Genomic DNA, 25,379 nt, shown 5'->3' with positions numbered 1-25,379 from the left:
CCACCTGGCAAATGACACTGGAGACTACGTGTGTCTAGTTTTATTGGACCTAACTGCAGCATTTGATACAGTGGGTCACTGGTTCGTTTGCAGCACTTGGTGGGCATTGGCGGGAGTGCTCTTCAGTGGTTTAAGGTCCTATTTAGCTTACAGAACCTTTTGTGTCAGCCTTGGCTGCTCTGAGTCACGCACTGCTCCCCTGTCATGTCGTGTTCCACAGGGCTCAATTCTGGGGCCTATGCTGTTATCGCTGTATCTGCTCCCATTGGGTTCCATCTTAAGGAAACATGGTATTCCCTTCCACTGCTATGCAGATGACTGCCAGATCTATGTCCCACGAAGCAAAAAAGACGCCTTCTAGTTAAGGCCACTTCCTGGAAGAAATTAAAACCTCGATGGCACAAAATACACAACACAGCACTGAAACAGCCCTCCTTAAAATCACCAATGACCTCCTCCTCGGACTACTCTCCATCCTCATCCTTCTTGACCTTAGAGCTGCCTTTGACACCATCAACCATTCCATCCTACTCTCTCGCCTACAATCCCTAAACATCACCGACAAAGTCCTTACCTGGCTACACTCATATCTCACAGCCAGGAAACAATTCATACACATAAACAACTGCTCTTCCTACACTGCCCCACTGTCCCAGGGTGTCCCCCAGGGTTCTGTGCTTGGTCCTCTTCTCTTCATTCTCTATCTTTTACCCCTCGGCCAAATCATACGTCATCATGGTCTCCAGTTCCACTGCTACGCTGATGATGTCCAATTGTACATATCCAATTGTACTTCCGGAGTGAACGCTGGCGAATTTTGGACGCCGCTACTCCCCGTGATTTTTTGATTTTTAAGTCCATTTTTATGTCAATTTTTTATCTTTTATAGCCGACATATTTTATGTCGAGCTGCTTTTATGGTCACCGAGTGAACAATGATCAATCCACACTCGATCGGCCGAACTGTCATTACCTGTCATCGAGTATTGAGTTGTCGTTGAGTTGCGGCTAGCGGCGAGCTTACCCACTAACTGTTGCTGCTTCCCGACTTCATTACTCCGGTCCGGCTATGTCGATCAGCTCCACTGAGCTCAAACTCAACTTTAATCCACACAGTCCACCACCGCCTGCTCTGCTCCAACACCCGGACATCCTTTACGTGCCCCGGCGAAGGTGCACTCACCGGGGCTCACGCCGAAACTATCAATACGACAACTCCAGCTCCATCAGGTCGTTCTGGTCCACCGCTCGCCGCCCACGGAAGAACACCGGACGGCGTGCGGATGCCTCTGTGTTGACACGCGTCCCGAGGTCGGATAGCATCGCGGTCGTTCGCAGCTGCACTGCTGTCAACATTGGCCTACTGAACATCCGCTCCCTTACGAGCAAGGGCCAGTTGGTCCACGACCTCCTGACAGACCGTGAGTTTGACATTCTGTGTCTGACTGAGACCTGGCAGCAGCCAAATGATTATGGTACTCTTAATGAAGCTACTCCACCGGGCTTTGTTTATCACGCTGTGCCGCGCACGACTGGGAGGGGAGGCGGCCTCGCGATGATTCTGCGCGAGGATTGGAAATTTGCACCGCTAAATGTGCCTGCTTTTTTATCTTTTGAAGCGACAGTTATACAGCTCTCTGGATCAACTCCCACACTGATTGCCACTATTTACCGTCCACCAAAACCAAACAAGAATTTTATCACTGACATTACTACACTCATCACTCATCTGTATACACTATCACCAAATGTGATTCTCTTGGGAGATTTTAATATACACATGGACAATATCAATAACTCACCAAAGACTTTACCTCCTGTCTGGACAGTTTTGGTTTTCAACAGTATGTCAACTTTCCCACACACAGTAAAGGACATATTCTGGACTTGATCTGCTGTATTGGATTATTACCAACAAACTGTAAAACCGATCTCCTCCCATCCACAGATCATCTATTGCTTTCATTCAATGTTAACCTGTCATTTTTCAAATCCAACCCACAACGCATTACACATTTCCGTAAAATCAAGGACATTAACCCGGACAATTTAGAATCACTTATCAACAACCTCCCCAGTACTGATTGTCTTTCTACAACAGATGAGTTTTTGACACACTACAATACAAATCTCCATAACATTCTCAATATCCTGGCCCCACTCAAAACCCGAACTGTCTCCTTCAACCAAACAGCACCCTGGTTTACCCCTACCCTCAGACAACTTAAATCAAAAGGCCGTCAACTTGAAAGATTATATAGAAAAACTGGACTCGCCATTCATAAAGAAATGTACACTACCCACTTTCTACATTACAAGGACTCAATATCCAAAGCCAAATCAACCTTCTACTCTGGATTAATCAGTTCCAAAGAAGGCAACCCCAGATCACTCTTTTCACTCATTTCTAAACTCACTAAACCTGCTGACACTCTTCCCTCACATCTCTATTCCACTGATTTTTGTAATACTCTGGCCTCATTTTTTACATACAAAATCCAACTTATCCACCAGCAACTCACCCCTTCAGCTGCTCCTAACCCTCCTTCTCCATTCTCCCCGGTTCCTACCCACCTATTCTCTGCATTTACATCCCCATCTGTCCATCAAGTCTCCATCTTAATCCAGAAGTCCAAATCCTCTACTTGTCAACTTGACCCTCTCCCTACTGTTTTAGTCAAAGCTTCTATCCCGGCCCTCTCCCCTCTCATCACTAACATTATTCAAACTTCCCTCTCTACTGGCATTGTACCATCTCATCTCAAAACTGCTGCTGTCACTCCCATACTGAAGAAACCTGGCTCTGATCCCTGCGACTTGAACAACTTTCGTCCCATATCAAACCTTCCGTTCATCTCCAAACTTCTAGAGAAAACAGTAGCTGCTCAACTTCACACCCATCTTTCCTCCAATAAGCTCTACGAACAATTTCAATCTGGCTTCCGTCCCCTCCATAGTACCGAAACTGCCCTCCTCAAAATATGCAATGACCTTCTTCTCTCTGCTGACTCCGGTTCACTCGCCATCCTCCTCCTGCTTGACCTCAGTGCAGCCTTTGACACCATCTCTCACTCCATCCTCCTCGACAGACTCTCCTCCATTGGCATCACCAGCATCCCCCTCTCCTGGTTCCGCTCCTATCTTTCTGACCGCACCCAGTTTATCCAGCTCAAACGTTTTAGATCTCACCCCTTTCCCCTCACTTCAGGTGTTCCTCAGGGTTCTGTCCTTGGCCCATTGCTATTTCTAATCTATCTTCTTCCCCTTGGTAATATCTTCAGGAAACATCACATTCATTTTCATTGCTACGCGGATGACACCCAGCTCTACATCTCCACCAAACCTAATACCATACTTCCACCATCCTCCCTAACCAACTGCCTGGAGGAATTAAAATCTTGGTTCACCTCAAATTTCCTCAAACTGAATAGCAATAAAACTGAATTCCTCCTTATTGGCACTAAATCCAATCTAAACAAAATAAACAACTTCTCCATTCCCTTCGAAAGCTCTTCCATCTCCCCCTCCCCTCAGGTCAAGAGTCTGGGTGTCATCCTTGATAGCACCCTCTCCTTCACCTCACATATCAACCACATCACTCGTTCTGCATATTATCATCTTCGAAACATCCACCGGCTCCGCTCTTCTCTCACTCCTCAGTCCACTGCTATACTTGTACACACCCTCGTCACCTCGCGACTCGATTACTGTAATTCCCTTCTGTTTGGTCTCCCTCAAAAAACCCTCCATAAGCTTTAGCTGGTCCAAAATTCAGCCGCCCGCATTATCACACTCACGCCATACATAAACCATATTACACCTGTCCTTCAACATCTCCACTGGCTCCCCATTTTACACCGCATTCAATATAAAATCCTGCTCCTCACATTCAAATCCATTCATGACCTAGCCCCTCCATACTTATCTGACCTCATCCATATTCCTACGCCTGTCCGCTCTCTTCGTTCCTCCTCCTCTGTCCTCCTCTCTGTCCCCCCTGCTCGCCTCGTCACCATGGGAAATAGAGCCTTCAGTCGCTCTGCTCCCCAGCTATGGAACTCACTCCCCGCTGACCTTCGTAATACAGCCTCATTAACACATTTCAAATCCCGCCTCAAAACACATCTGTTTCGACAAGCCTATTCACTCAGACCATAAAGCCATTATTTTATTTATTTATTTTTGTTGTATTTTTTTCTTATCTTATTTGATGTAGTTTTTAACATTGTACTCGTGATTTTAACTGCTTGTTGTGAGGTGTCCTTGAGTTTCAAGAAAGGCGCCCACAAATAAAATGTATTATTATTATTATTATTATCCACCAATTTACCCCATTTACTCCAACAACCCATTCCACCTTGTGTAACTGTCTTTCTGATGTCAAATCCTGGTTGCAAACAAACTTTCTCACTCTTAACTGTACAAAATCTCAACTGCTTATAATCGGTCCTCTGTCCCTCACCCAAACAACCCACAACTTTACCATCACTATAGATAACTTCACCCTGTCCCCCTCCTCTCACTGTCGCAACCTCGGTGTCCTTTTTGATAATAACCTCTTTCGATCAACACATCACCCAAACCACCAAAACTGCTTTCTTGCACCTCAAAAACATTTAACGTCTCCGCCCATCACTTTCTTTCAACGCTGCTCAAACCCTCATCCATGCCTTCATCACCTGCCGCCTTGACTACTGCAATAGCATTCTCTATGGTACAACCTCCAATATCCTTAATAAACTATAGTACATCCAGAATGCCACCGCCCGCCTACTCACCCACACCCGCACTCGTGATCACATCACCCCCGTCCTTAAAAACCTCCACTGGCTCCCCGTTCCCCAGCGTATTCAATTTAAACTGCTCCTACTCACCTATAAAGCCCTTCACCATCAGGCCAGCCTCCTATCTTTCCAACCTTCTTTTCCAATAAACTCCTTCCCGCAATCTCCGGTCCTCAAACACAAACCTCCTCGCCATCCCCGTGACCAAGCTCAAAACCTGGGGGGACCGAGCCTTCTCTGTCGCCGCCTCCACCCTCGGGAACACTCTACGACAACATATCCGCAACTGCACTGACCTCCAATCCTTCAAATCATCTCTAAAAACTCACCTGTTCCGCTATGCTTTTAATACCTTTTAATCTCTTTTACCCATTTTTCTTTTGTTCATCTAAATGTGCTTTTGTAAATTGTGTATGCTTGTTTTAAATGCACATTTTTATCCTGTGTTTTAAGCTCTTGTAAAGTGTCTTTGAGTGTGATGAAAAGTGCTTTCAAATAAAATTTATTTTTATTATTATTATTATTAAAATTTCTTGAATTTCAATGAAAAGAAGTCAGAGGTGATACTGGTTGGCCCTTGTACATCACATCCTGTAGACTTGGGCCCCTTGTCCCCTTATCTTAAGTCAACAGTCTCAAACGTGGGTCTTAAACTGGACAGTGATTTCAAACTTGACCGGCAAATTGGTGCCGTTGTTAAATCCAGCTTCTTTCACCTTAGACAGCTGGCCAAAATAAAACCTCACCTCTCACATGAACACTTTGAGACAGTAATTCATGCCTTCGTCACATCCCGGCTCAATTACTGCAATGCCCTTTACTTTGGAGTGAGCCAATCAAGCGCCTTCAGCTGGTTCAAAATGCCGGTGCTCACCTCTTGATTGATACTCGTAAGAAGGAGCACATAACTCCTATTCTGGCATCCCTTCACTGGCTCCATATACATTTTAGAGTTATTTTCAAGATCCTATTATTTGTTTTCAAATCTCTAAATGACCTCGCGCCACCTCTGGAATGACCTCCCAACTAAACATTCGGCAAGCCTCCTCGCTGCCCACCTTTAAAAGCCGCCTCAAAACTCACTTGTATTCTTTGGCATTTGACTCAAAATGACTCAGATTTGTTCTTGGTTTTACTCTTCGGTGCTTTCTACTGTGGACCATGTTCCGTCCCTCTATTGTTGAGGCGGCCAATCTGAGTTGTGGCCGTAAGGTGGTTGGTGCCTGTCTTGTCGGCAACCCCCATTCTCGCTGGTGGACACCAGCAGTAAGGGATGCCCTCAAGCTGAAGAAGGAGTCCCTCGGTGGTCGCCGAGGCAAAAACCCGAGCGTGGGAAGAGTTCTGTGAGGCCATGGATTGAGGAGGAGCAGTGTGGTTTTCGTCACGGCCGTGGAACAGTGGACCAGCTATACACCCTTAGCAGGGACTTCGAGGGTATGTGGGAATTCGCCCAACCAGTCTACATTTGTTTTGTGGACTTGGAGAAGGCGTTTGACCGTGTCCCTCTGGGAGCTCTGTGGGGGGTGCTTTGTGGGTATGGGGTACCGAACCCCCTGATACGGGCTGTTTGGTCACTAGACCACCAATGTCAGAATTTGGTTTGCATTGCCGGCAGTAAGTCGGAGTCGTTTCCAGTGGGGGTAGGACTCCGCCAAGGCTGCTCTTTGTTGCCGATTCTGTTCATAACCTTTATGGACAGAATTTCTAGGCGCAGCCGAAGCGTTGAGGGGGTCCGTTTTGGGGGCCTCAGTATTGCATCCCTGCTTTTTGCAGATGATATGGTGCTGTTGGCTCCTTCAAACAGGGCTCTCCAACTATCACTGGAGCGTCTGGAGAGTGACATTAATTCACTGCAATGTGTTTTATTGATCGTAGAACGTAAGAAGCGGAAATGGCATCTATTTTCATCAAGACTTTCTCCTTATGTCACCTTTTTCAATTGGGATATTGTAAGTAATTACAACTACCATTTATATAGCCGTAACTTTATCAGCTCATACTTGTAAACAGGTTATCCCGAATGTTTCAGAAACCGGAATTTTAACCTGAACCAAAATATTGACTGCATGTAAATGTTTGCCCGTTTTCATAGTTCGAAAACAGTTTACATATTGTGGCTTACTTTCTGGTCGACTCAATTTAAACACATAACACACTTAAAACATAATGCTGATGTGGTTTACCTTTTTTTTGTCAAAGGAGGACGTTAGGTGTCATATTTGTTGTGACTAGTCCATTTTAGTTGCAAAACTTGCCTGTGGCAGTTTCTTTTTCCTGATTTAATAAAAAACATCATTTTTATGTCACAGGTTTAGAAGCTCCCTCTACAATATTTACTTCACAATGCAGATTTTCAACTGTAAACGGGCAAGACTTCAAATCTTGTGTTTCAAGTTTAAGTCGGAGTCTAAGCAAGTCCCAAGTCCTAAAATTGGCATTGTGAGTCTGACTTGATCCAAGTCAAATGCCCCACCTCAGGCAATATCCCTCTTCATGACATGAATAAGGAGCATTTCAAATCATAAGCATTTTAATTCCATTCCTCCTTAAGAGGAAAGCAGATTGCTAGAATCTGGTGTTTATCGCAGTGCATGACCACCAACCACAGCCCCCCCACCACTCATCAGTTTTGACCAACATCATATTTAACTATAAACGCGTACTTCGCATGCAGCCAGAGAGTTACTTTCAGTGTTTTGGGGGATTTTTTAAAACCAAGTGTAATTTGACACCACGAGAGGCCCTCTTCTCTGCAGCTTGCTCTTTGCAGAAAATGGACCATTATGGGATTAGAGAAATGAACACATTTGACTCCAGGCAAACGTGGGAATGAGCTGAATTCACAGTGGGTGATTGCAGTGCATCATTGTTACCTTAAATCAATTTTGGGGAATTTAGGTGAAACTAAGGACATGACAACAACCCAAAGCACAACAACTTCAAAACAATGCCCCCATTCACATGGACTTGGAAAATGAACCATAAATAAATAAATAATTAAAAAATAATACTTCATTGCCAGGACACAAGATGGACATGCCACTTGTTAATGACACACAACACAAATTTATTGTCCACTTAAACAAAGCTGTCGTCTGATTAGCCTTCAATGATGTACAGTTAGGAGTAACATATCCATGTTTGCATTAAAGGCATTGATGTCATGTTAATGAATGGCCGAAATTTTTCATTTTTGTTTTCAAATGTTTCATTGTTGTATTCAGTTCTACAGTCCCTTACAAAGGCAACTTGTGCCGTCCTCTTGAGAGCGGTAGCATGTTAACTGTCGCTGTGGTTGCACAAGGGGAGTCAGAAGGAAAGAGGGAAGAGGTGGAAGGGGCGGGGTGGGGCGAGGAAATGCAGTCACGGCTTGGAGGTCTGCCAGACTGCGAGCAAGTATAACGCATGCCGGCAATGCAAAAGGGGATATTATCTTGATTTGAAAACATTTAGTTCCAGTTGATCCTGTACAGAGATTGCAGTTCTCACGCATATGTGCAAGGAAAGGGCTGCAAATGGCAGCCAGCACAGTTGTTGGTTGCTCGCTCCAGTGTTTTAATCCTCCCTTCAGTTGTGTGACAAATCACTTAGTTTACTTTCAGGACTTCCACACAGGAAAGGCACTCTTATTTTGGTGATTCAACCACAGTGCCATGCAGATGTTTCGGGGAAGGATGGGGAATTTGGATGGGACTTTTTGTTCATGGAGATGGCAACTTCATCATTCCTATGTTCCAATTCAGCAAGATTTATTTTCTTATCTTAATTTGTCATGCAATTGCATGAACCTAGTAGCAGATAACTCCAATTTTTTTTAAAAAACACATTTTGACAGATCAAAAGAGCATAAAATTGTGACAAAATACCTGCTTTGTCCAGTTAATGGGATTTTAAGTTTACAGTCAGAAATGACACACCACAACTAGGAATTATAAATACTAATGTCATGTATTTATGTCTATAACGCCATCACATTCTGCCTAATGTACTGTACGCACTTTACAATTACCTGTGTTCCAGAACCCACAAGGATGTAATATCGGTTCAGGTGCTACCGGCTAACCGTGATAAACCAAGTCCAAATGAAAATCAAGAGTGATCACACGCCATTCAGGTCGCAATATCTATGTGATAAAGGAGGATGTGGAATTGGCGACTGGCGTGTGGCCTTTGGATAAACAAACAGCTGCTCTCTGCTGTCGGTGCTCTTTGTATCTGCATAAAAAGAAATCATGATTTGGCCGGCCTTCCGTGCAGAGGAAAAACCAAGCAATCAACTCATGTCAATGTGATGATTCTTATCAGTCCCCTACCACACAAAAACATGATTCAAAAGAATCTGATACTTGCTGGAGCTGGTAATGGGCACAGTAAAATATTGTTTTAGACCAGGGGTATCAAACTAATATTCAGTGTAATGGTTACACTTTATTGGGCAATGTGCAGCTCTAAAACAAATGTAACTAAATACAACCTTATGTAATGTGAAAAGATGTATTTCTTCATGTTAGATACAGTGAGTATTTTACTGAGTTACAAATATATGCATTTGTTCAGATGTAAAAATAAAAAAAAGAATCGGTTGGTCTGTTGTTATCCATTTTCTGATCCACTTTATCCCCACAAGGGTCGCGAAGGATGCTGGAGCCTATCCCAGCCATCTTTGAGCAGTGGGCGGGGGACACCCTCAACAGGGTTGCCAGCCAATCGCAGGGCAGACAGAGACGAACAACCATCCACGCTCACATTCAGACCTAGGGACAATTTAGAGTGTTCAATCAGCCTGCTCTGCATATCTTTGGAATGTGGGAGGAAACCGGAGGACCTTCAGAAAACCCACACAGGAATTGAACCCATGATCTCTGCACTGTGAGGTTGACGCACGAACCACTCGATCACCGGGCTGCCCCGGTTATTATAACCTAAATAATTTTAGGTTGTCATGTTAAGAAACCCATACAACTCCATCAATCAACAATAAAATTACGCAAGTGAACAAATATTGAACACTGGTTAGGGCAAACTTAAATTTGTTCCAAACTTTTTTTGGCGCAGTTGAGAGAGCTAGAATAGTGCAAGCAATAAATGTGAGCTGCTAAGAGCATAAGTGAGAGTCGATGTACCAATGACGAGGAACCAAAGGGCTGCTTGAACAGAGCAAGCATATGTGGTCGGGAGGGACATACCCTCAAAGACCTTCAGCATGAAGCGTTTAAAAAAATGCACTTTCACAGATTTATGGCATCAGACCATATAAGAAAGATACCTTTATTTGTCCCACACTGGGGAAATTTACAGTCTACAGCAGCAAGATTGTGGGTAGAAAGAAGAAAGAAGAGAAAAAAAACAAACACCATTCAATCAAGTGCATTATAAATACAAAATGGATACATCGCAGTGCTATTTACAATTGTTTTCCACATCATTAAATTATTATTATTATATCTTACTGAGCACAACTCAAGCAAGCTTTTTCATTCTTGAAGACATGCTGCTTTTACCCTTGAAGAACAAACAGGTACAGTATTACTCTTCAAATCCCTCTTAAAGCTGCTTTTTTTCTTTCAAAAAAAAAAAAGAATCAAATTTCATTTTTCATATCATCCAATCTTGATCAACAGTTATTTTTAATATTGGATAATATTTAAAAAAAAAACATCTGTGCTGAAAAGTAATGATGCAAGAGAGTAATTCAACATTGTACTTGTTAGCGAGAGAGAGCACCCGCTAGCAAGCTAACCACTGGTAGCCAAACCACCTCCTGCTAGCCAAAACACCAGTCGACCTACACCGTACTCTACACATGCCTCCTCTTGCCTCTCCCATCAACCCATAATTTTTATCAGACTTCTCAGATTTTGTCACACAGCTCTCACCTATCTCACCTTTCACTCTGCTCCTTGGCGACTTTAACTTCCATATCGACAACACCAACTGCAAACATGCCTCTGAATTTCTTGACCTTTTGGACTGCCTTAGCTTCACTCAACATGTCAACTTCCCCACCCACACCCACGGTCACACTCTGGACTTGGTCTGTTCCACCGGTCTCACCATTGACAAACTCTCTAGCACCAACCTCAACATTTCCGATCACCTGGCTATCACTCTGGACCTCCACCTCCCTACCCCCATTCCCAAGGAAAAGCGGACCATATCATTCAGAAACCTCAAATCCGTTTCCCCAACTGACTTTTCTACCTCCTCTCCTTCACTCGCTCAGCCCCCAGGTACGCCCCAGAACTCCGGAAACTTAAAACCTGAAAACGCCAGCTCGATCTGGTTTAACTGTTCATGTCCCTGGCTACATTGATCACCTTCATCATCATCATCATCATCATCATTTATTAGCTATATATGTATACACATAACAGAATTCAACAGGTGCGGACGCATGCATAAATTGCTAGGATCAAACATTACATTACTGGACTAGTCAATGCTTAAAATGCTTAAAACACGCTGTGCTTAAATCTTTGTTCAGGAGACGGACTGCATTAGGGAAAAAACTTTCGCGATGGCGACTAGTTTTACCAAGTATCGATCTGTATCTTCTACCGGATGGAAGTTCTTCAAAAAATTCGTTAGCAGGATGAGAGTCATCTTGTGTGATTGAATGAGCTCTCCGCAGTGAGCGCTGAACATAAATCTCGTTCAGTCTATAATCTTCAGTTATAAAAGACCACACTCAACTCCAGGCGTTTCACCTACTACTCCAACCTTATCCACACCGACTCCAACAACCAAAAGGCTCTCTTCACCACGTCAACAAACTCCTCAAACCCAGCGACAATATTTCAACCTCTTTTACCCTTGACAAATTCAATTCATTCCTATCCTACTTTCAATCCACAGAGATGAAAGTGAACCTTTCTGAAAATCCCGGATAAAAAAATAAATAAACAAACACACACACACACACACACACACACACACACACACACACACACACACACACACACACACACACACACACACACACACACACACACACACACACACACATTCCTGTAAGACTATATTTGTGAGGTCCGGGTAACTCCAGATAGGGAGTGAGGACCACCCTTTCTGATAGGTTTAGAGAGGAACTAGTCTTAGATTTGTACACTAGATGTCACCCCAACTACTTTCCCCACTTCAACTTCTTTAAAAAACAGAGCAATAAAAAGTAGACTTGAAACTGAAATCATAGCAGGAGTGAGGACTCTGAATGGGCACATTCAAAGTCCTCACTCCTGTTGTGACTTTGGTTAAAATATCTTATCTTTTTTGGTTTTGTTGCAGTTAAGCATACAAATCAACTTTTGGTAAGGCCTTCAGAGTTTTTCCTCTCTTATTAACCTGCAATTACACAGCAGACATTTTGTATTTTAATTTTAAAAAGTGTGAGTCTGTTTTATGAATAATTTGATAGTTTCAACTTAAGATAAGCAGAGTTCCTCATTTATACATTATATATCAATCACAACTTGAACCGATTGATTGCTGTACAATTACTACTACAATAAAAGTGACCCATGCTTTGGCCAATTAATTTACGGAACTAAATCAAATATATTGTAAAACTTTATAAGTACATGTCAACATTAAATCTCACCTCAAGTAGAACATTTTTAACAACACTGCTCAGGAAGAGTAGAAAAGAATTGAAAAAAAAAATACTCCAGCAAGAAAATTTAAATTTAAAAATGAAGAACTCGAGAAGCAGATCTTTTCTTGAAGTTCTTTACGTCTTTACAGGTTCTGCGGCTCTTTCATTTTGCAGTCAGTGCATTGTTCTTGCTTGACACCCTTTTATAAGTCTCCTCAGGTGTTTTTCCACAGCAGCCTTTTCTTCTTCATTCCATGGTCTCCTCAAATTTGTTCTGGGAGACCCTAAATATGATGACAATTGCAATTTAATGATACTCACAAAGACCACCTTGTGATAGCTTTACAATGTGGATTTTATACGTAAAAAAAATAAAAGTACTTGTCTTTTTCTCCAATTTAGATTTTGCCTGCTCTTTGGGTGTAAGGTTTTTTCCATCCATCCATCATCTACCGCTTTTCCGGGGCCGGGTCGCGGGGGCAACAGCTTTAGCAGGGAAGCCCAGACTTCCCTCTCCCTAGCTACTTCTTCCAGCTCTCCCCGGGGGATCCCGAGTCGTTCCCAGGCAAGCTGGGTGACATAGTCTCTCCAGCGTGTCCTGGGTCTCCTCCCGGTGGGACATGACCGGTACACCTCACCGGGGAGGCGCTCAGGAGGCATCCGAATCAGATGCCCAAGCCACCTCATCTGGCTCCTCTCGATGTGGAGGAGAAGCGGCTCGACTCTGAGCCCCTCCCGGATGACTGAGCTTCTCACCTTATCTCTAAGGGAGAGCCCGGACACCCTGCGGAGAAAACTCATTTCAGCCGCTTGTGTCCGGGATCTCGTTCTTTCGGTCACGACCCATAGCTCGTGACCATAGGTGAGGGTTGGGACGTAGATCGACCGGTAAATTGAGAGCTTCGCCCTTTGGCTCAGCTCCTTCTTCACCACGACAGACCGATACAACGTCCGCATCACAGCAGACGCTGCACCGATCCGCCTGTCGATCTCCCACTCCCTCCTACCCCCACTCGTGAACAAGACCCCAAGATACTTGAACTCCTCCACTTGGGGTAAGATCTCCTCCCCGACCCGGAGGGGGCACTCCACCCTTTTCCGACCGAGGACCATGGTTTCAGATTTGGAGGTGCTGATTTCCATCCCAACCGCTTCACACTCGGCTGCGAAACGCTCCAGTGAGAGTTGGAGAGCCCCGTTTGAAGGAGCCAACAGCACCACATCATCTGCAAAAAGCAGGGATGTAATACTGAGGCCCCCAAAACTGACCCCCTCAACGCTTCGGCTGCGCCTAGAAATTCTGTCCATAAAGGTTATGAACAGAATCGGCGACAAAGGGCAGCCTTGGCGGAGTCCTACCCCCACTGGAAACGATTCCGACTTACTGCTGGCAATGCGAACCAAACTCTGACATCGGTGGTATAGTGACCGAACAGCCCGTATCAGGGGGTTCGGTACCCCATACCCACAAAGCACCCTCCACAGAACTCCCCGAGGGACACGGTCAAACGCCTTCTCCAAGTCCACAAAATACATGTAGACTGGTTGGGCGAATTCCCACATACCCTCAAGGACCCTGCTAAGGGTGTAGAGCTGGTCCACTGTTCCACGGCCGGGACGAAAACCACACTGCTCCTCCTCAATTGGAGGCTCGACTTCCTGACGGACCCTCCTCTCCAGCACCCCTGAATAGACCTTACCAGGGAGGCTGAGGAGTGTGATCCCTCTGTAGTTGGAACACACCCTCCGGTCCCCCTTTTTAAAAAGAGGGACTACCACCCCGGTCTGCCAATCCAGAGGCACTCTCCCTGTTGACCACGCGATGTTGCAGAGGCGTGTCAACCAGGACAGCCCCACAACATCCAGAGCCTTGAGGAACTCCGGGCGGATCTCATCCACCCCTGGGGCCTTGCCACCGAGGAGCTTTTTAACCACATCGGTGACTTCAACCACAGAGATAGGAGAGCCCACCTCAGAGTCCCCAGGCTCTGCTTCCTCCAAGGAAGGCGTGTTGGTGGAGTTGAGGAGGTCTTCGAAGTACTCTGCCCACCGGTTCACAACGTCCCGAGTCGAAGTCAGCAGCGCCCCATCCCCACTGTACACAGTGTTAGTGGTGCACTGCTTCCCCCTCCTGAGACGTCGGATGGTGGACCAGAATTTCCTCGAAGCCGTCCGGAAGTCCGCTTCCATGGCCTCACCGAACTCTTCCCACGCTCGGGTTTTTGCCTCGGCGACCACCGAAGCCGCGGTCCGCTTGGCCAGTCGATACCCGTCAGCTGCCTCTGGGGTCCCACAGGCCATAAAGGCTCGATAGGACTCCTTCAGCTTGACGGCATCCCTTACTGCTGGTGTCCACCAGCGAGTACGGGGATTGCCGCCACGACAGGCACCAACCACCTTACGGCCACAACTCAGATTGGCCGCCTCAACAATAGAGGCACGGAACATGGTCCACTCGGAAACAATGTCCCCCGTCTCCCCCGGAACATGGGAAAAGCTCTGTCGGAGGTGGGAGTTGAAACTCCTTCTGACAGGGGATTCCGCCAGACGCTCCCAACAAACCCTCACTATACGTTTGGGTCTGCCAGGACGGACCGGCATCTTCCCCCACCATCGGAGCCTACTCACCACCAGGTGGTGATCAGTTGACAGCTCCGCCCCTCTCTTCACCCGAGTGTCCAGAACATGCGGCCGCAAATCCGATGATACAACTACAAAGTCGATCATCGAACTGCGGCCTAGGGTGTCCTGGTGCCAAGTGCACATATGGACACCCTTATGTTTGAACAAGGTGTTCGTTATGGACAATCCGTGACGAGCACAGAAGTCCAATAACAAAACACCACTCGGGTTTTGATCGGGGGGGCCGTTCCTCCCAATCACGCCCCTCCAGGTATCACTGTCATTGCCCACGTGAGCATTGAAGTCCCCCAGCAGAACAATGGAGTCCCCAGCAGGAGTACTCTCCAGCACACCCTCCAAGGACTCCAAAAAGGGTGGGTATGCTGAGCTGCTGTTTGGTGCATATGCACAAACAACAGTCAGGACCCGTCCACCCACCCGAAGGCGGAGGGAGGCAACCCTCTCGTCTACCGGTGTGAACCCCAATGTACAGGCACTGAGGCGGGGGGCAATGAGTATGCCCACACCTGCTCTGCGCCTCTCACCGTGAGCAACTCCAGAGTGGAAGAGAGTCCAACCCCTCTCGAGAGAACTGGTACCAGAACCCAGGCTGTGGGTGGAGGCAAGTCCGACTATATCCAGTCGGAAATTCTCTGCCTCACACACCAGCTCGGGCTCCTTCCCTGCCAGAGAGGTGACATTCCATGTCCCAAGAGCTAGCTTCTGCAGCCAAGGATCAGACCGCCAGGGTCCCCGCCTCGACTCGAATCTGCAATGAAATGGGACATCCCTGATTTGACACTCATTGTCAAATACATTGCATGCATTTTAACTGGTTAAATTATGAAAAAAGAGATATAGTTCCTCATCCAAAGCTTACCATCCAATTCAGTCTTCCCTCTTTTGGAGAGATGCTTTTCCCTTTTTGGGGCTAAAGGTCGATACCACCACATGAAAGGGAGAACAAAGTGACACATTTTACTAAATCAGTGTTGAACAAAAATATGCTATCAAGGCATTCATTTAGTAACCCAATTCCAGTGAAATTGGGACATTATGCTCATCAATCAAAACAGAATACAATGATTTGCAAATCATGTCCAACCTATATTTAAGTGAAGCATTACAAAGACAAGACAACATTCAATGTTCAAATTGGTACATTTAATTTTTTCCAATAATATTTAACTTAGAATTTAATGGCTGTAATGCGTTCCATAAAAGATGGAACAGCTAGCAAAAAAAATAATGTTGAGAAATGCTCATCAAACCCCTGTTTGTCACATCCCACCGGTGAACAGGCTAACTGTGAATGGGTGGGTGCCATGATTGGGTCAAAAAGTAGCTATCCTGAATTCACAAGCAAAGATTGGGTGAGGGTCACCACAAGTTGAATCGTTGAAGGACAGAGTTTCACAACGTATAATTGCAAGGAATTGAGGGATTACGTCATCTTTGGTCCATAATATCAAAAGGTTCAGAGAATCTGGACCAATCAGTGCATGCAAGCGGCAAGGCCAAAAACAGATAACATTCAAAGGCCATGACCTTTGACCTATCAGAGAGCACTGCATCCAAAACCACCTTGTCCCAGCTTGTTTGGAACGTGTTGCAGCCATCAATTCCAACATAGTAGTGTAGCCAATTAAATAGAGGTTGAACATGACATGCAAATCATTGTATTATGTATTAAATACAAGTTCGTGCTTCCATTAAGAATAGAGAAGATTTACTGGGCAACATATAACATTTGAAAGGTATGTTACAAGAACATCTTGTATGATTTCATGCTAGTCAGTGTGAACCAACCGACATAATTAAATTTTGTTAGACCAATGCAAATATTTGGCAGAAATAAAATACTGATTCCTGATTCAAAATAACCATCATCCATAAATTATCTTCCCCCTTCAAGTGCATTCCAGTGGCAGCCAGTGAACGAGCCTGGTCTCTATTGAACGCGAATAGCAGGGGTTTCGAAAAACAACTTTTATATTGATAGATTACATTGTCCAGTGTGGGCAATGCATTTGATAAATGAAATGGTAAGAACATGAATCTAAATACAAAAATACCCAAAACAATGCTGTAATCGATCGTGTAATATTGTACAGTAGAAATTTTTGTTGTATGTCATTTCATAGTGCTTTAGGTGCTAGAGTGAATTTACGCCGCATTATTTCCCCCAAGAAACATTTGATTTATAACGGCTAAAAATACACACGGATTAAATATAATTTATATATGTTCCTCATACTGCGTGACAACTGACCGGAACAAAATATGGAGAAATTAAAACTCTTGACATGTCCATTCATCCGTTCTGCCCCCCCCCCCTCCACCCCAAAAGCCGACTGCCCCCATGTCGAGCGTTGCCACGTACAAAGTTACACCAGTGTAGCCCCTGAAAACAGCTTAAAACGGAGCAAATGTAACCCTGCTCAGGAGGTGGTTTAAACATTTACTCTGGAGTAAATGCTAGTATGCGAGGCAGCACAGATATAAAATGGGACGTGTAAACGCTACAGGAGTAGACTTGCTTCGCGTGAAAAGAGTTGATTACATACGGGTAGAATGTGTTGCTTTCGTGCTCGTTTGTACTTCTGTCATCTTTCCTTTTGTAGGAGACTGGACCGTCTCAGAGTTGATTGTGTAGTTTGTTCCTTTGTTATGTGTTCACAAACCCCCCCACAGAATTTATTTTGTGATTCCTTATGTTTCCTTTCCAATTGCCTTGCCATCTTTAAATTTGATTGGCCACAGTAGAAGCAATAATGACTTCTGTGCCAAACTCGTTTGCCTTCCCTTTTTGTAAATGCTTTTATGGTTAAAGAAGGATCTTCTTTGCTCATCTTTTGTTTTTACATAGGTTAATGGGTTACCTTCTTTACGAATTGCAGACATGACTGTGCTCCTCTGCTTCATATGTCTGATGACTTGTAGAGTCTTCACTGGATGTATCATAAGAGAACAATTTTTCTACCTTTGGATGGAATATCTCCTCGTCATCACTCGACTCAGAGGATGTCTTAGTTGGTTTGTATTCCTCATCTGATCCAAAAAGACTTGAGTCAGAATAATCACCATCTTCAGTGGGATTGTCCATCTGTTATTAAAAAAAAAAAAAAGATCAGAAAATACCATTGCAATTAATGATGTTAGAGAATAGTACTGATAATTCAGGCTTACATGACAAGATAGTTCTGTGGGATAAAATATTAATCGAACACATTAACATGGCAAAACAGAAATACCTTATAGAAATAACTTATTTTGTTTAATATGGGCAAATAAAGCATTTGAAACTGACCGGGTAATCAATTAAAAGTCGACTTATTATAATTTTTAAAAATGTCTATGTCACTCATTTCCAGTGCTTGGCAAAGATAGGTAAGTGCCGAAACCAAATAATGGTATCAGGCTGATACCGGCATTATTTTAAGGTTATCGTGGAGGCTGCCAATACCAGCAATCGATATTTCAGAAAATTAAAAACTTAATAAATGTAAATTTAATACTGTACTAGTTGCCACTACACATTTGGAGAATCATCTGCGTCACAAAGAGAGGCTTATTTCCAAGTATTTGGCAATCCAATAACAATGATGGCCGACACAGAGTGCGGAGAGAACAATTTTCCACGTGAGCTGTACCCAGGTCAATCTTTTCATACACCTATTAAGATGCAATTTCTGTATATAATTACAATATTTACATTAATTCTTTGAACGCATCATGTGTACTTTTTAATCAAATTTGTTTGAATTCCTTCCACGTTCATCCTATTATATTCCCAGAAGAGGAAATTTCTCTTAGTATGTGGCGACTAAAATGAACGCATATTCACTAAATCTCTGCACGCCAGAGCATTTTTTTTCTCCTTGAATTACATCAACATTCATCCACTAATTTGCCGATTAACGTCTAATCACTAAGTTGATATGAGTATGATAAGGTTAAGATTCATGCTGAGAATGCATCACAGTGTGTTTTTATAAGCCTGGGCCAATAACTGGTTTGACGTTTGAAAAGTCAAAGTTTCAATCACCACTAATTCGGCTTTGCCAATAAGGATATTTGGGATCAATAAACGATGAGCGAGTGTGGTTACAAATCGCAAAGGTTGATGACAGTGACAATGTGTGTTGCCACAAAAAAAATCATCAAAATGTCCCCATAAAATAGTAGAAAGCTTAACAAACATAGAAAATATGCATCTCTCCTCATATAAGTGGGGGGTTTTTTCAGCCCAAAATGCATAGGTTTTGGTGATCCACACATTTAACCTTTATTATTATTTTTTATTTATTTATTATTTTATTTTAACTTTTGTGTTGATAATGGTTCACAGTATAATATTTCGTTCAACCCACTTTGTTATCTGTAAATTGCTTGGTATTTTACATCGTCTTTTTGCAGTTACTTTCTGTATATGGAAAGACACTGGTTCCATTTGCAACTAATTCTCTGCTCAACTAAGATGGCGGCGGCGGCGAAAGACGCTGGGTCATTTGCAACTAATTTTCTGCTCAACTAAAATGGCGACGACGGCGAGACGACGGCGGCGGGGGGTGGGGGGGGGGGTGGTGTTAAAACTTGATTTTACCACACCAACGGCCTATTCTGTGGCGCTGTATTGTGTGTCTGACGGCCTATTGAAAGTTTATTGTTTGAGAGGAAACTTTCTATCTTGGTGACAACTCCTTAGGTACAGCATAGTAGAGTTATTCATATAGTTGGTTTCACTCTAATGCTGATATAACACGAACCTTTGAGCCTGCCCGAATTACTTAGAATAACTAACTTGTAAGAAAATATTCAAAACTTGAGTGTCTTACCTGCTTTAATTCTGAAGTATTTGTCACTTTCTGGGGTTTTCTCGATGATGCTGACTCGTACGCTCACTCTTCTCAACGCCTTCCTTTTGTGCAGGTAGCAAAGCGCGCGTTTCCTAATTGATGGTCAGCGAGTGTGATGTGGGGGAGGGTAGCTGTAGAAACTCGTTTCCTGCAACGTAACTGTGACGTTTTGGGGTGTGAAAACAGCCCCGCCCCTTCATAACCAAAACTCCTTCACTTTTCCTCTGAGGTCCGTTTTGAAGTGGGGCATAGTAAATGTCAAGCAATATCAACATATTTTATGAAATCTTGTTTACACCAATGTCATGTACTCCTAAAATGTGTGTATATACATACTGTATATATATACAGTATATACACACACATATTTTAAAAACGACTTAAAATATTGTAATTGTTCTGAAAGCAACATTATTCCCAAATGCTAATATGGAATTGTGATGAAACATCATTATTATTTACTTATTGGATGCAATTCGTATTATACAGTTTCGATGTCCAAAGCAGAATAAAACGAATTAGATTTTCTGGGGACACGACTGCAACACTCAACTCTTCTTGCAAAGCTTTGTTGCTGCTGTATGAACCGCGCTCCTAATTGATCACGTGCTCAAACTAGTGTGGGGGAGGGGAGCTGAATAAACTAGGTTCAAACAGTGCAACTGCGAGGGTTTGGAGCTGGGAACAGCCCCTCCCCCCTTCATGGCCAACGATAAACTAAAATTGCTCAGCCTTTAAGACTGTGTCACTCAGCTGGCCTGGGAACGTTTCAGAATCCCCGGGAAGAGATAGGAGAAGTGGCTGGGGAGAGGGAAGTCTGGGCTTCCCTGCTAAAGCTGCTGCCCCTGTGACCCGACCTTGGATAAGCGGTGGAATATGGATGGATGGATATTACATTAGTGATCGATTCATAACAACGGACGAACGTTCCGATAAATGGAACCTGGAAGCCATACGGAAGCTCGAATTAGAGCAAACTCAAGCAAGTCCCGTTCGATACCGCGGAATAACTGTCTGCACCACTTTTTACTCTCTTTGGCACAAAAACAGCAGAATCTCTCTATTAGCATGAGTTTACTGGAATCGTGAACGACTTTCTATTCCATTCATTTACATTTACGTCCTGTCGATCGTTGCATCCAAACAAAGGAATGGTAATGACTGTGGAAGAGAACATGGAATGCATCCGATTAGATGCTCAAAGCAAGTTGCTTGTGGCTCGACGGACTGTAGAGTAAATGAACGTTTCCTGGAATGCTTGACCTGCTATCATGCTAACTCAACTCAACATTATTTATAGAGCACTTTCAAACAGCCAGCGCTGCATACAAAGTGCTTTACATGGAGCAATTTAACATATACAACAAACAGTAACGCAGTCTGTAATAAATACGGTAGAAAGCACCGAACAGCAAAACCAAGAACAAATCTAAGTCATGGTGAGTCAAATGCCAAAGAATACAAGTGAGTTTTGAGGCGCGTTTTGAAGATGGGCAGCGAGGAGGCTTGCCGAATGTTCAGTGGGAGGTCATTCCAGAGAGAGGGACCAGCAACAGAAAAGGCTCCATCCCCTCTGAGCCTCAGTTTAGTTCTTGGTCCTTCTAATAATGTCTGGTCCGCAGACCAGATGAGGTCAGCGAGGTAAGGTGGCACGAGGTAATTTAGAGATTTGAAAAGGTCATTTAGAGATTTGAAAACAATTTGCGCTAACTGGAGCGCTAATCAGAGAGAAGGCGAGTTCCATCGCGCTATGGGCATGGAGGACTTTGAAGGGTCCCGTGGATGCCTTCAGACATTTGTTGCACAACATCAGCTGAGCAACGCTGTCTTGGGTGGTGATCGAGGGGAGGTCAAGTTCGAGATAGTGAGTGATTGGAAAGAAAAGCCACCAGCTGTTATAGGTCTCATTTTGGAGCAAAGAGCCCTCATTTTGTGACTACTCTTGTTATAATGTATTTTGTTCATATACCTGTACTGTATACTGCCGTTTTTGTGTTATTTGTGTTGTTGGGGCATATATTTTTGCATTTTACTGCTTGTGTTCTTACACATGTATTTTGTTAACAGACTTGCATGTTCATAAAGGACGTGTACCGTAGTCATGTCCCACATAAGGAAATTCTGTTATCAAGACTGATTGAGCAACGCAAACATGATTTCTTACTAAAGAATACTTACTGTTGTTACTTATTGGATGCAAATCATAATGATCCAGTTGAAATGTCCAAAGCAGAATGAAACAAATTGGATATGCTGGGGACACTTCTGCAATACAGTACCTAACTCATTTTTTCTTGCAAAGCGTTGTGGCTGGCTTCTGCGCAGCTCTGCTAATTGAAATGTAAACAAACTCATGTCTGGGGGGAGGGGTGCAGAAAAAACTTCGTTTTGGAGCAGGTAACAGCCTCTCCTCTTCATGGCCAATGACTAAGTCAATTATCAAAATTGCCATAGCCTTTTTGAACTTTGAGGTCTGCTGTGAAGGCGAGCATGATAAATTTTGAGCAACATCTACATACAGTATTTGAGTAACTAGGCTCACCAATGTCACATACTCCGCGCACACACAGTATATTTAAACTGACTTACAATTTTACAATTGTTTTTAAAGCAACATAATTCCAAACTCTAATATGGAATTTAGATGAAACAATTATTTACTTATTGAATGCAAGTCATATTTTCCAGTTTCAATGTCCAAAGATGAATGAAATAAATTGGATATGCTGGGGACACTTCTGCAATACAGTACCTAACTCATTTTTTTCTTGCAAAGCGTTGTGGCTGGCTTCTGCGCAGCTCTGCTAAATGAAATGTAAACAAACTCATGTCTGGGGGGAGGGGTGCTGCAAAAACTTCGTTTTGGAGCAAGTAACAGCCGCTCCCCTTCATGGCCAATGATTAAGTCAATTATCAAAGTTCCCACAGCCTTTGTGAACTTTGAGGTCTGATGTGAAGGAGAGCATGATAAATTTTGAGCAACATCTACATACAGTATTTGAGTAACGAGGATCACCAATGTCACATACTCCTAAAATAATTACAGCAAATAAAATTATATATATGTTCACAAACACAACCGCACACACAGTATATTTAAACTGACTTAAAAATTTACAATTGTTTTTAAAGCAACATAATTCCAAACTCTAACATGGAATTTAATCGTTTCTTGGTTTCTTGGAATTGGAATTCTTTACTTATTGAATGCAAGTCATATTTTCCAGTTTCAATGTCCAAAGCAGAATAAAATGAATTGGATTTTCTGGGGCCCTCCGTGAGTCGTCACCTTACCGTGGTGGAGGGGTTTGTGTGTCCCAATGATCCTAGAAGCTAAGTTGTCTGGGGCTTTATACCCCTGGCAGGGTCACCCATGGCAAACAGGTTCTAGGTGAGGGGCCAGACAAAGCACGGCTCAAAGACCCCAATGATGAATACAATAAATGGATCTAGGTTTCCCTTGCCCGGACGCGGGTCACCGGGGCCCCCTTCTGGAGCCAGGCCTGGAGGTGGGGCTCGTTGGCAGGCGCCTGGTGGCCGGGCCTACACCCATGGGGCCCGGCCGGGCACAGCCCGAAGAGGCAACGTGGACCCCCCTTCCCATGGGCTCACCACCCATGAGAGGGGCCAAATGGGTCGGGTGCAATGTGAGCTGGGCGGCAGCCAAAGGCGGGGACCCTGGCGGTCCGATCCTCGGCTGCAGAAGCTAGCTCTTGGGACATGGAATGTCACCTCTCTGGCAGGGAAGGAGCCCGAGCTGGTGTGTGAGGCAGAGAATTTCCGACTGGATATAGTCGGACTTGCCTCCACACACAGCCTGGGTTCTGGTGCCAGTTCTCTCGAGAGGTGTTGGACTCTCTTCCACTCTGGAGTTGCTCACGGTGAGAGGCGCAGAGCAGGTGTGGGCATACTCATTGCCCCCCGCCTCAGTGCCTGTACATTGGGGTTCACACCGGTAGACGAGAGGGTTGCCTCCCTCCGCCTTCGGGTGGGTGGACGGGTCCTGACTGTTGTTTGTGCATATGCACCAAACAGCAGCTCAGCATACCCACCCTTTTTGGAGTCCTTGGAGGGTGTGCTGGAGAGTACTCCTGCTGGGGACTCCCTTGTTCTGCTGGGGGACTTCAATGCTCACGTGGGGAATGACAGTGATACCTGGAGGGGCGTGATTGGGAGGAACGGCCCCCCCGATCAGAACCCGAGTGGTGTTTTGTTATTGGACTTCTGTGCTCGTCACGGATTGTCCATAACGAACACCTTGTTAAAGCATAAGGGTGTCCATATGTGCACTTGGCACCAGGACACCCTAGGCCGCAGTTCGATGATCGACTTTGTAGTTGTATCATCGGATTTGCGGCCGCATGTTCTGGACACTCGGGTGAAGAGAGGGGCGGAGCTGTCAACTGATCACCACCTGGTGGTGAGTAGCCTTCGATGGTGGGGGAAGATGCCGGTCCGTCCTGGCAGACCCAAACGTATAGTGAGGGTTTGTTGGGAGCGTCTGGCGGAATCCCCTGTCAGAAGGAGTTTCAACTCCCACCTCCGACAGAGCTTTTCCCATGTTCCGGGGGTGACGGGGGACATTGAGTCCGAGTCCCATGTTCCGTGCCTCTATTGTTGAGGCGGCCAATCTGAGTTGTGGCCGTAAGGTGGTTGGTGCCTGTCGTGGCGGCAACCCCCGTACTCGCTGGTGGACACCAGCAGTAAGGGATGCCGTCAAGCTGAAGAAGGAGTCCTATCGAGCCTTTATGGCCTGTGGGACCCCAGAGGCAGCTGACGGGTATCGACTGGCCAAGCGGACCGCGGCTTCGGTGGTCGCCGAGGCAAAAACCAGAGCGTGGGAAGAGTTCGGCGAGGCCATGGAAGCCGACTTCCGGACGGCTTCGAGGAAATTCTGGTCAACCATCCGACGTCTCAGGAGGGCGAAGCAGTGCACCACTAACACTGTGTACAGCGGGGATGGGGCGCTGCTGACTTCGACTCGGGACGTTGTGAACCGGTGGGCAGAGTACTTCGAAGACCTCCTCAACTCCACCAACACGCCTTCCTTGGAGGAAGCAGAGCCTGGGGACTCTGAGGTGGGCTCTCCTATCTCTGTGGTTGAAGTCACCGATGTGGTTAAAAAGCTCCTCGGTGGTAGGGCCCCAGGGGTGGATGAGATCCGCCCGGAGTTCCTCAAGGCTCTGGATGTTGTGGGGCTGTCCTGGTTGACACGCCTCTGCAACATCGCGTGGTCAACAGGGAGAATGCCTCTGGATTGGCAGACCGGGGTGGTAGTCCCTCTTTTTAAAAAGGGGGACCGGAGGGTGTGTTCCAACTACAGAGGGATCACACTCCTCAGCCTCCCTGGTAAGGTCTATTCAGGGGTGCTGGAGAGGAGGGTCCGTCAGGAAGTCGAGCCGCCAATTGAGGAGGAGCAGTGTGGTTTTCGTCCCGGCCGTGGAACAGTGGACCAGCTCTACACCCTTAGCAGGGTCCTTGAGGGTATGTGGGAATTCGCCCAACCAGTCTACATGTGTTTTG

The 25,379-nt window shown here is 44.9% G+C and overlaps 1 protein-coding gene and 2 long non-coding RNA genes across 3 annotated transcripts in view; all 3 read right to left on the bottom strand.

Annotated features, from left to right (window-relative positions):
* The window catches only part of LOC127612042 (aryl hydrocarbon receptor-like), a 146,200-nt gene that overhangs the window by 46,892 nt on the left and 73,929 nt on the right, over positions 1–25,379 (bottom strand). The gene's annotated exons all lie outside the window — the stretch shown is intronic.
* The window catches only part of LOC127612135 (uncharacterized), a 44,284-nt gene continuing 33,740 nt past the window's right edge, over positions 14,836–25,379 (bottom strand). Inside the window, exon 3 of the long non-coding RNA XR_007965593.1 lies at positions 14,836–15,220. This is a non-coding gene — a long non-coding RNA (uncharacterized LOC127612135). The remainder of the gene's footprint in view (positions 15,221–25,379) is intronic.
* Positions 15,878–20,586, bottom strand: LOC127612120 (uncharacterized). The gene is made up of 3 exons (XR_007965578.1): positions 19,836–20,586; positions 17,880–18,103; positions 15,878–15,928 (listed from the first exon to the last, which is right to left on the bottom strand). It is a non-coding gene; the product is annotated as an uncharacterized LOC127612120 (long non-coding RNA).

The sequence above is a fragment of the Hippocampus zosterae genome, chromosome 12 (genome assembly GCF_025434085.1).
Source record: "Hippocampus zosterae strain Florida chromosome 12, ASM2543408v3, whole genome shotgun sequence".
Lineage (NCBI taxonomy): Eukaryota > Metazoa > Chordata > Actinopteri > Syngnathiformes > Syngnathidae > Hippocampus > Hippocampus zosterae.
The sequence above is the reverse complement of the archived record's forward strand: the minus strand, read 5'-3'. Positions and strand labels throughout refer to the sequence as shown.